Below are 13,436 nucleotides of genomic sequence, written 5' to 3'. Positions count from 1 at the left end.
CTTCAAAACACATGTTCAGACATTCACGCCTACACACATTCATTCATGCTTTTATACCCACCCTCACCCACAGACAGTTACCCTCTTGCCTGAATTCAGAGCCAGGGTTAAAAAGAACCAACTGGAAATGTTGCAGATCAAATTAAATGAAAACAATGGTTGAGGATGTGAGAAAAGGAGTCTAGTGAAGGTGAGCGATAGCTCCAGAAGTTTCTCTACTAGGAATGTTCTGGCAGCAATTCAGTTACTGTGTTCAGAGTAAAGAATTGGTGTCACTTGGAAACTCCATACAGGTCACTTTGTTAAAAAAGGAGGATTCTGTGTCTTCATCCACAACCTATATTTGTTTGTCATTTTTTTCATTCAATCTGTTCATTTCTTTCTGCTGATAGTTTCTTTGGCTACACAGAAGCATTTTAGTTCGAGGCAGTCCGACTTAATTTTTTCTTTCACTGCTTGGGCTTTTGGTGTCCTATCTGGGAAATCACTGCTGAGACTCATGTCCAGCAGTCTTTCCCTTACGTTTTCTCCTCCAGATTTTATGGTTAGCTCTTAAATTTAAGTCTCATCAGTTTGCTGCTTATTCTTTGGAGTGGTTTAAGATTGGGGTCCCATGTCCTTCTTGGTCCCATATCCAGTCATCCCATCACCATTTCTTGAAGAGACCATCCTTTCCCACATCATGTGTTTTCGACTCACTCACTAAGTGTTAGTTTTGACCTGAGGAGGTTCTGCAAAATCTCTCTAAAAAGACAGCAAAAGAAGGAAACAAGCAGAGCAGCCAGTTCCTGTACTAAAAATAAGGAAAGCTCAGGAGACCAGAGATCACCTTAAGGACCCTGTTGGCACTGGTCTTCTTCTCACTAGCTGGCTGCCTTTTAAGAAGGAGATGCATTTCTTGTGCCTCAGTTTTCCAATCTCTTCATTAGGGAGCTCAACTAGATCAGACTTTCTCAACTTGACTTTTTCTATGGTAAATAAATGTGATGACCTTCCCAGTGCTGATCCCAGGACTTTGTGCCTCAACCTCTTTTTATTCTATGAAAGAAATCTTAACAGAAAACAAGTCAAGTGCTATTATTTAGGATGCCTGGGTGGCTCAGACAGTTGAGCATCTGACTCTTGATTTCCTCTCAGGTCATGATCTCTGGGTCATGGGATTGTCGGGCTCTGTGCTCAGCATGGAGTGTCCTTGGGATTCTTCCTTTATAGCTCGCTCGCTTGCTTGGTCTCTCTCAAATATTTTTTAGTAAGTGCTATTATTCTAGGATAGCCTTGAATTCTCCTCAATCTGTATAACTAAAATTTGATATTTTAATGATCATTAGTACTAAATAACTCAGTGGTCTGGCCACATTGTTACAGATACCTGCTGACGCTGAGGACTTAAAACTGAAAGAAACATTCTAGATAATACATTGAATGGTATTCAATGAATACCATTCAGTGAAAAATTAACATAGCCAGAAATGAGAGTGCTATTCTTAGAAAGGTCTATAAGCTTGGCCCTTAGCTGGCATCTGGGAACTTGATTAGTAGAGAGTTGCCTTCCCTGACCCAAAGCTTTTCATAAAAAAAGCATTTTTCAGTGTGTCCAGACTGTGCAAACAATATGGTGGATGCTGAGCAATGTTACTCAGAACATTACCCAGAAAGGGGCTTGAGAATTGGGGTAGAGGTAGGTAGAGGGTGTTAGGTAGAGGGGTACTTATTTTACCAGACTTTTTTTTTTTAAAGAGATTTAAATTTTTTATTCATGAGACACACACACACACACACAGAGAGAGAGAGAGAGAGAGAGAGAGAGAGAGAGAGAAAGACATAGGCAGAGAGAGAAGCAGGATCCCTGCGGGGAGCCTGATGTAGGACTTGATCCCAGGACCCGGGATCACACCCTGAGCCAAAGGCAGATGCTCAACCACTGAGCCACCCATGCATTCCTTGACCAGCATTTAACCAAATGTTGGGTGTGAAGTTTCTATTGTTAAGTGTTGTTATAAATGTTGCTGGAGGAACTAAGAATGTCTTATGTGACTCCACCAGGAGAGAACTCTTGGAAGCGTACACCTAGTTTTCTTCAGGCTTTACCCCCTATACCTTTTCCTTTTGCTGATTTTTGCTTTTTATCTTTTCACTGATGTTTCTGTGTTGGGTTTAGTGGGTGCACTTAGCAAATAAATGAAACCTGGGGGTGGTTTGGGGGACCTCTGATCCAGTGCCATACTGACTTGTTAAAAAACTCTTCAACAGGTGCTGCCTATGGAATATCTCTTGAGGTGAGGAGACAGGAATGGGGGAAGAACAATGAATAACACCCACATAGGCCTCAGGTGAGTGGATGAGCTTGATTTCGTCAGGGGAAGAAATGCAGTGGAGCAGATGCACCAGTCTGCAGGGCTGGATGGAGGCTCAGTGTCATAGAAGGTAACTTGGCATTACAATGGAGATACGGTGGTTTAAATTTGGCAACTTAGAGGTGACTTACGGAGCCCGATCTGAGTTTGGGTACAGAGAGAAGTCCCAGGAAATGTTAGATATGACTAAGGAGCTACTTGAAAAAGGCTCTTGAGAGATGCAGAGGCCCGGGATTTGTTAGTTCTCTTCACCTAACTGAGAGAGAAGGTATTAGTATTGAGGGAGGGATACCTTCTGAAAGAATCTTCAGGTCAGGGCCTCAGGAATTCCAAGACCGCTTAAAATCTGGATGCTTGAATGGCTCTGAGCATGGCTTTGAGGATTATAAAAATAATGCCTAAACCTAGTGTTTCTGGTGGATCAGATAGGGTTTTATGTTTTCTATGAATTGAATTGTTGAATCATCTCAATACCCCACGTTGTATTTTTTTCATCATCCCAATTTTATAGATGGAAAGCAGAGGACCAGAAAGTTATTTTGCCCACATAATTGTGCTTATAGACCTATACTTGGAGTGCTGTGCTCTGTTGCTGTGGAAGTTGATAGAGCTCTATCAACTTGGAAGAACTGTGGAAGTTCATTAGTTACACATGGGACCTTTTTTTCTGTCTGCATGTTCGTTTTCTGAGAATGCTCTAGAGCCCATCCAAGATGATGGGAGGAAGAAGGCGGCCTCCTCACCTGCCTAATGTAAGGTCCCATTACTGTGGGGGAATAGTTGCATCAGCCAATGCAGTGATGAAGCACCTGGTTTGGAGCCAGAGGAAGAAGGCGTTGGACATGCCCTTTGGTGACCGCCTAAAAGGGGGACAACTTGCTTAGATGTTTCTGTGCTTCCATGCCTTGATTGGTGAATCAGGAGAATGTAGTATCTACTTTTCATGGTTGTTGTGAGGACTAAAAAGGGAATGAGTCTAAGTCCTTGGCACACTGCCTGGTACTTACTAAGCACTCCACAAATGGTAGCTATTACCTAATCATTAGGGGATGGGTTATGTTCCCACCAATGTCCATTTCATGGCCACTTGTAATTTACCACTAATTACATTTTGATGACATTGCATACAGTATTTAACTGACTGAAAAATCCCATTAATACTTCATAATGGGGTATACAAATGACACAGGGAAAACATTGTTGGAATATTTCATAGGAAGAGCCATTTTTTCCTTATTTCAATTGAATATTGATATCTTAAAACAGTGAGTATATCTCATTGGTAATGTTTATCTAGATGGGACCATGAGGCTCCTCATGATCAGGGGCTGCAGTCATTTTATAGCTGCTGCATTTAATCCCCTCTTGACCACCTTTATTACTCTGTCAATCAGCACCTTTCCCGGGGGTAAATTTTAAATTTTTGCATAAATTCCAGTTGGTTAATATAGAGTGTAATAGTTGTTTGAGATGTACAATTGAGTGATTTAACACATCCCTATGACACCAGATGCTCATCACAAGTGCCCTCCTTAATCCTGGGAGAAATTTTTGACTTCTGTCTTGGCTCACTTACCAGCTTACTTTTAGGAGGAGAGTACTCCTGGTACTCCTGGGAGATACTCAGCTGCCATCTTCTGGACTTTACATAGTTACTAGTTTTTTTTCATGCTTGGGGACATGATGCCAAGAGCTGGGACTTCACTGGATGGGCTTTCCACCATCTCCAATGTAGTCTCTACTAATGTCCTGAGGGGTACCTTCAACCACATGTCACTGGCTGCCACTTTTCCCCTCCCTCCATCAACTTTTGTTGAAAAAGTTAAGAAATTGTGCTCAGAGCCACTCATGGGTTTCTAGTTCTCCTTTTTTCTTGAGTGGACCTTGGTTGACCTAGAATCCCTGCGCCCAACCTTGAACCCTTGCTATGGGTATCAACATTGCCTCTTACAGGACTGGTGGGAGGAGTTTGGAAAGGAGCTGCTTCATGGTCCACATAAAGAGAACTTTGAATACCCTTTCTTCCTTATACTGCTGTTATTGGAGACCACTGGGTCTTTTCCCACTTGTGCATCTGCAAAGCCTGGATTTCCTGGTCTTCTATATGCATTGTGGGTATTTGTCCTTAGTGTCACTTTACACTTGTCTTTGATGAAATTCATCCATTGCTAGGAAAATGTAGAGTATTCTGTTGTTTCAGAATTATAACTACAGCAGTTAATCAAATGTTACCTGAATTTTATTTATACAAACTCAAGCTCAACTCAGACTCCCACTCATCTTGGGATGATGTGAAAAATACTGTTGTCTCTATTTCAGTCATTCATAGGCAACATCTTCAAAACTTGATGCTGTATACAAATAGTTCCTTGTTGTTACTTACCCAATAAACTTAAAGTCAAATGTGCCCTGAGTGGAAGAATTGCTGATGTGTTTCATGCACACGGGAGAGGCCCAGGCAGATCTCCTTGCCTTGATATTACTCTTGGACTTCAGGCCTCAGGTCCATTCGTCACACCATCAAGACTGTAGTTGGACCATCCTTACTTACTTCTTTTGTGATTGAGATGGTCCTATGAAATGTGAAATAAGACTTCATATATTGTTGATGGCAGCTGTCATGGTATCATAAGGAAACTAAATAGGTTTGCTAATATTGATCTTTGGTTGCTGTGCAGTATCTAAATCAGGGGCCTGGGATCTTCTGAGCAGACTGAAGAGGAGCTGCTCTGTCTCTCACATGAACATTCATAACTAAAAGAGTGAGAGGCTGAGGTAGGGGTGCTGCTGATTGCCTGATAAGTCTTGGGAGAGATAGACAGCTCACAGATCAGCAGGTATCACTGTCATTGTTACGTTGTCTTCTCCAGCTGTTGGATAAGGTTTATGTGAGGAGTATAATACTGGTTCTATATTTGAATGAGAATAAGCAATGCTAACTACTATTAAGGAGAAGCATACCCACCTATGCAAATAAAAATGATTTATTTTTCTTAAGTCATAGTTGTAAGTAGTTAAGAAGGTCCTCTGAAGCATGTATTTTCTTAGGGCCTTCACAGGGATCTTGGTGCTGCTGCCTTTGTATGTTTATAGTATTTTGGACCAAGGGATCAGGGTAAATCATTTGGGATATCTTAGGAGCCAGGTCTGGAAGTGGCAACTTGACTTCTTTCCATATTTCATTGACCAATATGCTCTACTTAGATGTCATGTAGGTAGAACATGGGTTTGGGGGTTTCTTCCTGCCCCTTTTGCCCTGCTCAGGAGGAAAAGGAAATGGTTAAATACCTAGTATTACCTCTACCCTACTATCAAAGCTACTTGACTTCTATGTGCAAACTTATCTCGATTTCAGGTCCTTCCTTCCAAGCTGGTGGAGAATGGAGAAGTTATAGATTGAACTGGAGGCATTCAGCCTGAAGTTCATCTGTGACCTATTTCAGTTTCAATCAGTACACTTCTGAGGTGTAGTTGAGTCTGTCCTCATCTTGTAATAATCACATGTATTACTTTTCTCTTGCTGCTGGGACAAATTATCACACACTGAGTGGTTTAAAATAACACAAATTTTTCACAGTTCTGTAGACGAAGTGTCTAACATGAGTCACACTAGAGCTCACAGAGGTTGGCAGGGTTGCCTTTTCTGGGGTTCTAGAGGAGAACCATTTTCCTTGCTTTTTCCACTTTCTAGAGGCCATTCACATTGCTTGGCTTGTGGCCCCTTCCATCTTGAAATTCACACCTTAATTCCAACCTCACTTCTACCTCCCACCCAACTCAGCTAGGAAAGGTTCCTTTAAGGACCTGTGTGATGAGGTAATAGGGGATAATCTTCTCCTATGAAGGTCCTTAACATGATCAAAGTCACTTTTCCCATGCAATGTAATTGAACAGATGCCAAGGATTAGGGTGTGTTTACCTTTGTCCAGGGCATGCATTTATTTTGCCTACCACACCTGGTGAGCTCTTCCATAGTACTCACCATCTAGCAGGTTCTTTTAAATGCCCCTTAAATATACATCTTTATTTCATTTTCATGTCAATCCTGCAAAATAGATCCTACTGTTAAGCATATTTTCAAATGAATTTTTAGATGAGGAAATTATGGTTCAAAGAGGTCAGTTGATCCAAGTTCATGAGAATGGGAAGTGGTAGCAATGGGTTTCAATCCTAGGCATCAGACTTTGGTATCCAGGCCTTTAATTATGACCTTATACTATCTGTGTCCTGGAGCGTAGTAATGGATAGTATGTGATGTAAAGTATGAAAGTGAATCATACCTAGGATTTAGTACACAGGCATCGAACCTTTACCTCGTTAGGTGTCTAACCATTTACCTTGAAATCTTTATCTTCACACCTCAAGTCCTGTTACTGACTTGGGATGCATGAAACTTGCTACTTCTTGACATGCTGCTAATGATAAATCCATATTTTCCTTGTGTGGATTTGGCCCTGTGGATTACTATGGTGAATGACCATAGTAACTTTCAACCGTTTTTTAACATTTCCATTTAAATCCAGGAGAAAGTTTCTGCCAAGTGCTTAGGTCTTAAACATTCTCTGACATTGATGATTCTTTTTTTTTTTTTTTTTAATTTGTTTATTTTAGAGAGAGTGAGCACAAGTCGGGGGAAGGGCAGTGGGAAAAGGAGAAGAGAGAAGCAGACTCTCTCTGCTGAGCAGGGCTCCATCCCAGGAACCCAGGATCATGACCTGAGCCAAAACCAAGAGTCAGACACTTATCTGACTGAGCCACCCAGGCACTTTTTGATGGCTATCGGTAACAAAAAGTACACACCTTAGATTAAACATCTTCTTTGGAGAAACAGGATTGGCTACCTTTCAATAGCATTGTTTTAATTGTTTTGGTTACTTTCTATGGACGACAGGCCATCCTATTTTTCTATTTTTCTATATCCAATGATATAGTTTTTACAAATTAGAGACAAATCTATTTGAAGAAACATTAAGCACCTAAAATAGAAGATTAGGTAAATGATTATTGCCCAGTTGAGAGGGAGGTATATGAGCAGATGACACATGTCAAATGCAGTGCTAAGTAACTGCCTGCATCTTGCACTACTGCTTGCACTTAGGTGATTACTGCTTGATGGCCTCTCCCTAGCTACTGAGATCATGCTCTCTGTGCCCCTGTCCCCCCACCTGGGCTCCCCACCCTGCCCGACAGTGTTCCCTTGATACTTGCCCCTCCCCTCCACATTCTGGCCGCTCAGCTGCACAGTCGCCTTCCTGGTTGTCCATGTGACAAGATAGGGCAGCTGTGTGGGCTCTGAGTGCTGCACTGGTGCACTGGGATTACAGACTGTGATCCCAGACAATGAACCGTGTCTTCTGGAAGTTAGAAGTCCAGGCATTCCAACGAGAAGGAATGTTAGAAAAGACCTCCTCAATATCAATGAGATTTTTACAAGTGAGAGAACATACTTTAAAAAACAGACATGAGAGAAATGTGTGTTTTTTAATAGTATGGTTTATTTATTTTATTGCATTTTTAAAAAGATAGTTGTTATTTTTGAGAGAGCTACTTATTAAGTGTGCTTGATACCTGTTCCTTTCAATCACCAGTGATTTTAGGGCATTTTCACTGCACAAGAGCTAGCGTGAATGGTGGGGAGGGACAGAGGCAGAGGAAGAGGGAGAAGCAGACAGTGCTGAGCTGGGAGCCCGATCCCAGAACCCCTGAGATCATGACCTGAGCCGAAGGCAGATGGTTAACTGACTGAGCCACCCAGACAGAGTTGTGGCTAAAATAAGGAAACATGGTCATTTAGCAAGACCCAAAGCCACTATGAGTATATTCACACACCCCTTGACAAAGGTGAGAAGGTAAAGATAGCTTTGAATGTTTCCAAGCTGAGGTTTATAAACAGGGGTTTGCGTACAATTAGATTTAGGTTAAAAAATGAAGAATCGGGGATCCCTGGGTGGTGCAGCGGTTTAGCGCCTGCCTTTGGCCCAGGGCGCGATCCTGGAGACCCGGGATCGAATCCCACGTCGGGCTCCCGGTGCATAGAGCCTGCTTCTCCTTCTCCCTCTGCCTGTGTCTCTGCCTCTCTCTCTCTCTCTCTATGTGTGACTTTCATAAATAAATAAATAAAATTAAAAAAATAAAATAAAATAAAATGAAGAATCTACAATTGCTGGTGTGAATATAATGCAAAAGAAAATAATTTAAAGGTTATGTTTTCACTTAATATTAGTAATTAATATTTCTGATTTTTTTCCTTCATGAAGAAGGCAATATAATTTTTCCAGATCTTTTTTTTCTTTTCTTTCCTCTTTTTTTTTTTTTTTTTTTTTAATAAGAGCATGTGCCAGTGGGGATGAGGGAGGGGCAGAAGGGGAGAGAGAATCTTAAGCAGGCTCTACTCCCAGTCCAGAGCCCAACAAGGGGCTGACCCTGAGATCATGACCTGTGCTGAAATCAAGAGTTGCATGCTTAACTGGCTAAGCTACCCGGGCGCCCCTGATTTGTCAAGATTCCTTATATTCATCCTACTAAGAAATACTGCTGATTCTGTTTTATATCTTGATCAGTTTAATCAAGGAAAACTTGATGCTGAGCAAGCTTATGAAAGGCACAAAAATATCTTCCTGTCCCCCAGTTCTTCTGCTTTTTATCTATGCTTTCAGGTTCATGTTTCCTCAGATGGAGATATTGTTGAGCTGTTGCCGTGGGATGGGGATGCTGTAGATCAAAGTTAATGGATTTGGTTTTTTCATACTCTGCATTTGTTGGCACAGGGATTTTAAAGAGCAGGATGCTAGCAATAAATGATGGTCACATTGAAGCCTGCTTATCCCTAGCCTATTGATTTTTTTGTTTTCGCTGCTATTGAGGGGAAAAAAATTCATACAATGAAACTAATACACACGGAAATATTACAGGCTCATGTGTTGCCTCCCTTCGGAGAAAACTTTTCTGTCCTTTGTAAAACTGATTTTGCCTGTGATGTGAAGCTCTTGAGAAAAGAATGCAATGGAGCTTTCGTAGAGAGGAATTTCATCCATATGTACTCACAATAAAAATGCCTGAGAACACACCAGCACATGGAGATTGACAGACCAGTAGGGAGGCACTTGGCCTGGTCACCTTGGTTCTCAATGACATTGGGGTTCCTCAGGGGAGCTTTGCTGTCCATATGTCCCCATGGCCATTGGAGCTGCTGCAGCCCACGCTATAAATGATGTTCTTAGAGCCAGTGAGATTCTCTGGGGCCCAGAACCTTTGTATCCTCTGCAACCTGGCCATGTTCAGTGCACATTTTGCTATGCTTCTCGGACCTCAGGCAAAACAGTGCTCTTCTTGCTCACACCAGTGTGTAGGTTCCGAGCTTAGGGATAGGGCTCTTCCGTGAAACAGATGCTCTAGGGAGTTAAAGGGTGACCTTTCCAAAAGATAGCTCTTTGTCCTCATCCTGGAACCTGTGAATGTGACCTTATTTTGGAAAAATTAAGAACCTTGAGACAGTTCTGACAACCACATAGGCCCCAAATCCAGTGACAACTGACCTTAAAATAGAAGAAGAAAAGGCATAAAAATGAGAAAGGCCCTGTGGAGTTAGAGGCAGAGACCAGAATTTGTTCATCCAGAAATGAAGGAGCACTGGAGGCCATCAAAATTAGGAAGAGTCAGGGAAAGATGATTCTTTGGAGCTTTTGGGGGGTTGTGTGTGACCCTGCTGGCACCTGATTTCCGGCTTCTGGCCTCCAGAGCTGAATCAATTTCTGTTATTTGAAGCTACTTAGTTGGTGGCAATTTATTGTCAGGGCAGCCCTAGGAAAAGAAAATAGACTTCCTTGATTTCAGCCTCTTTGTTCTGAGATTCTCCTGTGCATTCCTGAGGATTGGGTTCAGGAGAACTAATGGAGTCTGTCAGACGCAGACGCTAACTCTTGAACCTTAAACCATATTATATGTCTGTTTCTCTACCTTGAGGTTCAGATTTTCTCCCTGGGTTGATTTATCTCCTCAGACTTCCCTAAAACTAGCCATAGACTCTGGGGGTGGGTCCCTAGAAGTCATGCTCACCCACCCCTACTTTAATAGATAACTTCTGAGGTGGACAGCTGCCTCACACTTTGCTGTCAGATGGAGTTGGTGGTATTGGAACCCAGACCAGTGGACATTTGGCGAGGCCAGATGGAATATCAGAAGTGTGTATGGTCCTATGTCATGGGGGGTACACTGTCGAACAAAGGAAGTATGTTTGCAGAGAGAGAGAGAGAGAAAGTGGTCTCGAAAATGCCAGAAAGAAATTGTGCCTCCAAGGCTGTCTCCTGCCTGGTCAGTCCTGAGGCTGCCTTTTGGCTTTGTGTTGCCAATCAGGAATGTGGCAAGTTCTCAGTTTTCTGCTTAAGGTGAGTTTGAGTGGGTTGATAATATTTGTCATGAAAGAGTCCTAGGTGATAGCAGACCCAACCCATGGGTTGGTCCCAACTGGCCAGTCATGCCTAGAGGCCCTGAGGCCCACACAGGTCCTCACTGTTTAGCACTTGGGGCCATTAAGGCATTATCTCAAGGCAATGGGATAATGACCTTTGAAGCCCTGAGGGTGGAAGTGTAGACCTACAAAGACACGGAATTCAAGAGACCATGATGGAAGCTCTAGATTCCTGATGCCTTGTACTCAGCGCTCTTCTGTTGTGTAAAAACAAAGACCCAAAGCAAAACTAAACCTGGAACCTTGTACTCAGCGCTCTTCTGTTGTGTAAAAACAAAGACCCAAAGCAAAACTAAACAACCCAGCAGGATCCAGGTAATGAAAGCCTAAGCACAGGTTCTTGAATAGAAGGGATAATGGGTAAAGCGTGCTCTGTGACTAAATTCAGGCCAGGCAGGGAGGAGGGTGGGGGTGGTGGTGGAGGAAGAGTGAGAACGGCTCTGGCAGAGAACTGCTAAGAGCCCCACCCCCGGGAAAAGATGACAGGGAGTCCTGAAGAGGTAATTGGGCCCCTGATGTGAGGAGCAGTCACAAATAAACCAACAAAGCCAGACATAAGCCTGAGGCATCCAGCAAGGATTAAGCACCATTATAGCTAACCTGTTAGCTCAGAAGCATCGGGCTTTTAGGAGACTGGTTTACTCCTGCATTGACCTACACCAGTTCACTGCAAGTGGACCACAGCCTTCGTGGGGACACATTTCAGGTTTCTGCATTTTAAAAGCTCTCCAGGAGCACAAATGAGGAATGCCAGGGAGGGCCCCTGCAATGCCTGTCAACTTCCCCATTTTCAGAACTAGCTCCAACTCTTTCTTTTTTAAAAAATGGCATGACTATCAATCATTACCCTTTTTGCCACAGCCCGTTTCCCTCTGGAAGCTTTTGATTTGTCGCTGCTTTGTCTCTGCAGGAGGAGGTTTGTGGTGTGTCAGGCCAAGTGCAACTGAAAATCCTCCCAGTGGTGTGGTCATTCATACAGTATTTTATTGAGCAGCGACTATGGGGCAAGGATTGTTCTAGGAGCGCAGGATACATCCGGGAGTAAAGGTTCTTACATGTCATCAAGAACATAGAAAGGAGCAGGTGCTATAGAGCAGAAGGGATTGGGAAAATGGGTTTCAGTTTTCAAGAGGATTGGGCTAGTACTCTCCCCACCCCACATTCCCACTCTGCTGATCCTAGGTAAGATCTCTAGTAATATGCCCTCTGATCTGCTCCTTTATAATCCCAAATGTTTTACTAGGTCACTATGCTCCTGATTTTAGGATTCCTACCTCAATTAGAACTATAGAATATTTGCTATAAGCTCAAGGATTTGGATATTTAGCACAAAGAAAGATAATCATTTATGAGGACGACAAAGCAGTCTGTCTAGGGTTACCTACCTGTATCATCATACCTACTCCAGAGCCTTGCCAAATCAGAGGATGACTCCTTCATCCTATCAGGATTTACATTTCTAATGTTGTCCACCTGTTCTCCATTCACCTTATTTGGCAAACCACTTAGAGTAGATGAAGAAAAGTCCATTTTTATTTATTTTTATTTTTTAAAGACTGTTATTGAGAGAGAGAGACACTGGGAGCCAGAGAGAGAGAGAAGGAGCAGGGGGAAGGACAGAAGAAGAGGGAGAAGCAGACTCTCCACTGAGCAGGCAGCCCAATGTAGGAGTCGATCCCAGGACCCTGGGATCATGACCTGAGCCGAAGGCAGATGCTTAACTGACTGAGCCACCCAGGATCTAAGAAAAGTGCATTTTATTTTTATTTTATTTTTTTAAAGATTTTATTTATTTATTCATGAAGGACACAAACACACACACACACACACACACACACAGAGAGAGAGACAAGAGAGAGAAGCAGAGACACAGGCAGAGGGAGAAGCAGGCTCCATGCAGGAGGCCCAACCTGGGACTCAATCCGGGGACTCCAGGATCACGGCCTGGGCCAAAGGCAGGCGCTAAACCACTGAACCACTCAGGGATCTCTGAAATTTTATGAGATGGACTTTGTAATCATGCTTCCACTGAGGGGGGAAAAAAAGAGCTAACAAAGGATTTGCAGGAGCTATGAAATTGAGAAAACAAATTCTTTTTGTATAATGTAAATATGTAATTAAAAGAAATCCTTCCCAAAATCATTCATCTTGAAACAATCTTTAGTACTTCAATACTTTATTAAGTACAATAAAAACTAAATTATAATCTGCTTAACTTGGCTTCCTTGGTCTTTATACGGATGTTCACATTCTGGAAAGCAGATTTTGAGATCTAGTTCTGCTGAATGGGGTGGGGATTAGGGAAGAAGGGGGAGGGAAAGACTTCGCATTTTGGAAAACTGATATAGTCATTGTTCACTTAAGTTTTTTTGATTCCAAATTTCCATGGTTTTGTTCATGATTGCTATCTATTTATATTTAGGGGTATGTCCCCATTACAGGATGTACTATATGTCCATAGAAGTAGATACTCGTTTGTGATACCATCTAAACAGAAAATCCCTAAAGGAAATTAAGTTTATATTGAGTCATTCTGATTCTGGGAAAGAGTACAGAAATAGATACATATAGGTCACCATGTACCTACCTATATGTGCTCATGTACACACAAGCCA

At 42.4% G+C, this 13,436-nt stretch overlaps 1 long non-coding RNA gene across 1 annotated transcript in view; it reads left to right on the top strand.

Moving 5' to 3' along the window:
- The window catches only part of LOC129495087 (uncharacterized), a 567,660-nt gene that overhangs the window by 26,308 nt on the left and 527,916 nt on the right, over positions 1–13,436 (top strand). Inside the window, exon 2 of the long non-coding RNA XR_008661454.1 lies at positions 2,251–2,330. This is a non-coding gene — a long non-coding RNA (uncharacterized LOC129495087). The remainder of the gene's footprint in view (positions 1–2,250; positions 2,331–13,436) is intronic.

Source organism: Nyctereutes procyonoides, unplaced genomic scaffold, assembly GCF_905146905.1.
Source record: "Nyctereutes procyonoides isolate TBG_1078 unplaced genomic scaffold, NYPRO_anot_genome, whole genome shotgun sequence".
Classification (NCBI taxonomy): domain Eukaryota; kingdom Metazoa; phylum Chordata; class Mammalia; order Carnivora; family Canidae; genus Nyctereutes; species Nyctereutes procyonoides.
Note: the sequence above shows the minus strand (reverse complement) of the source record. Positions and strands in the feature narration are given on the sequence as shown.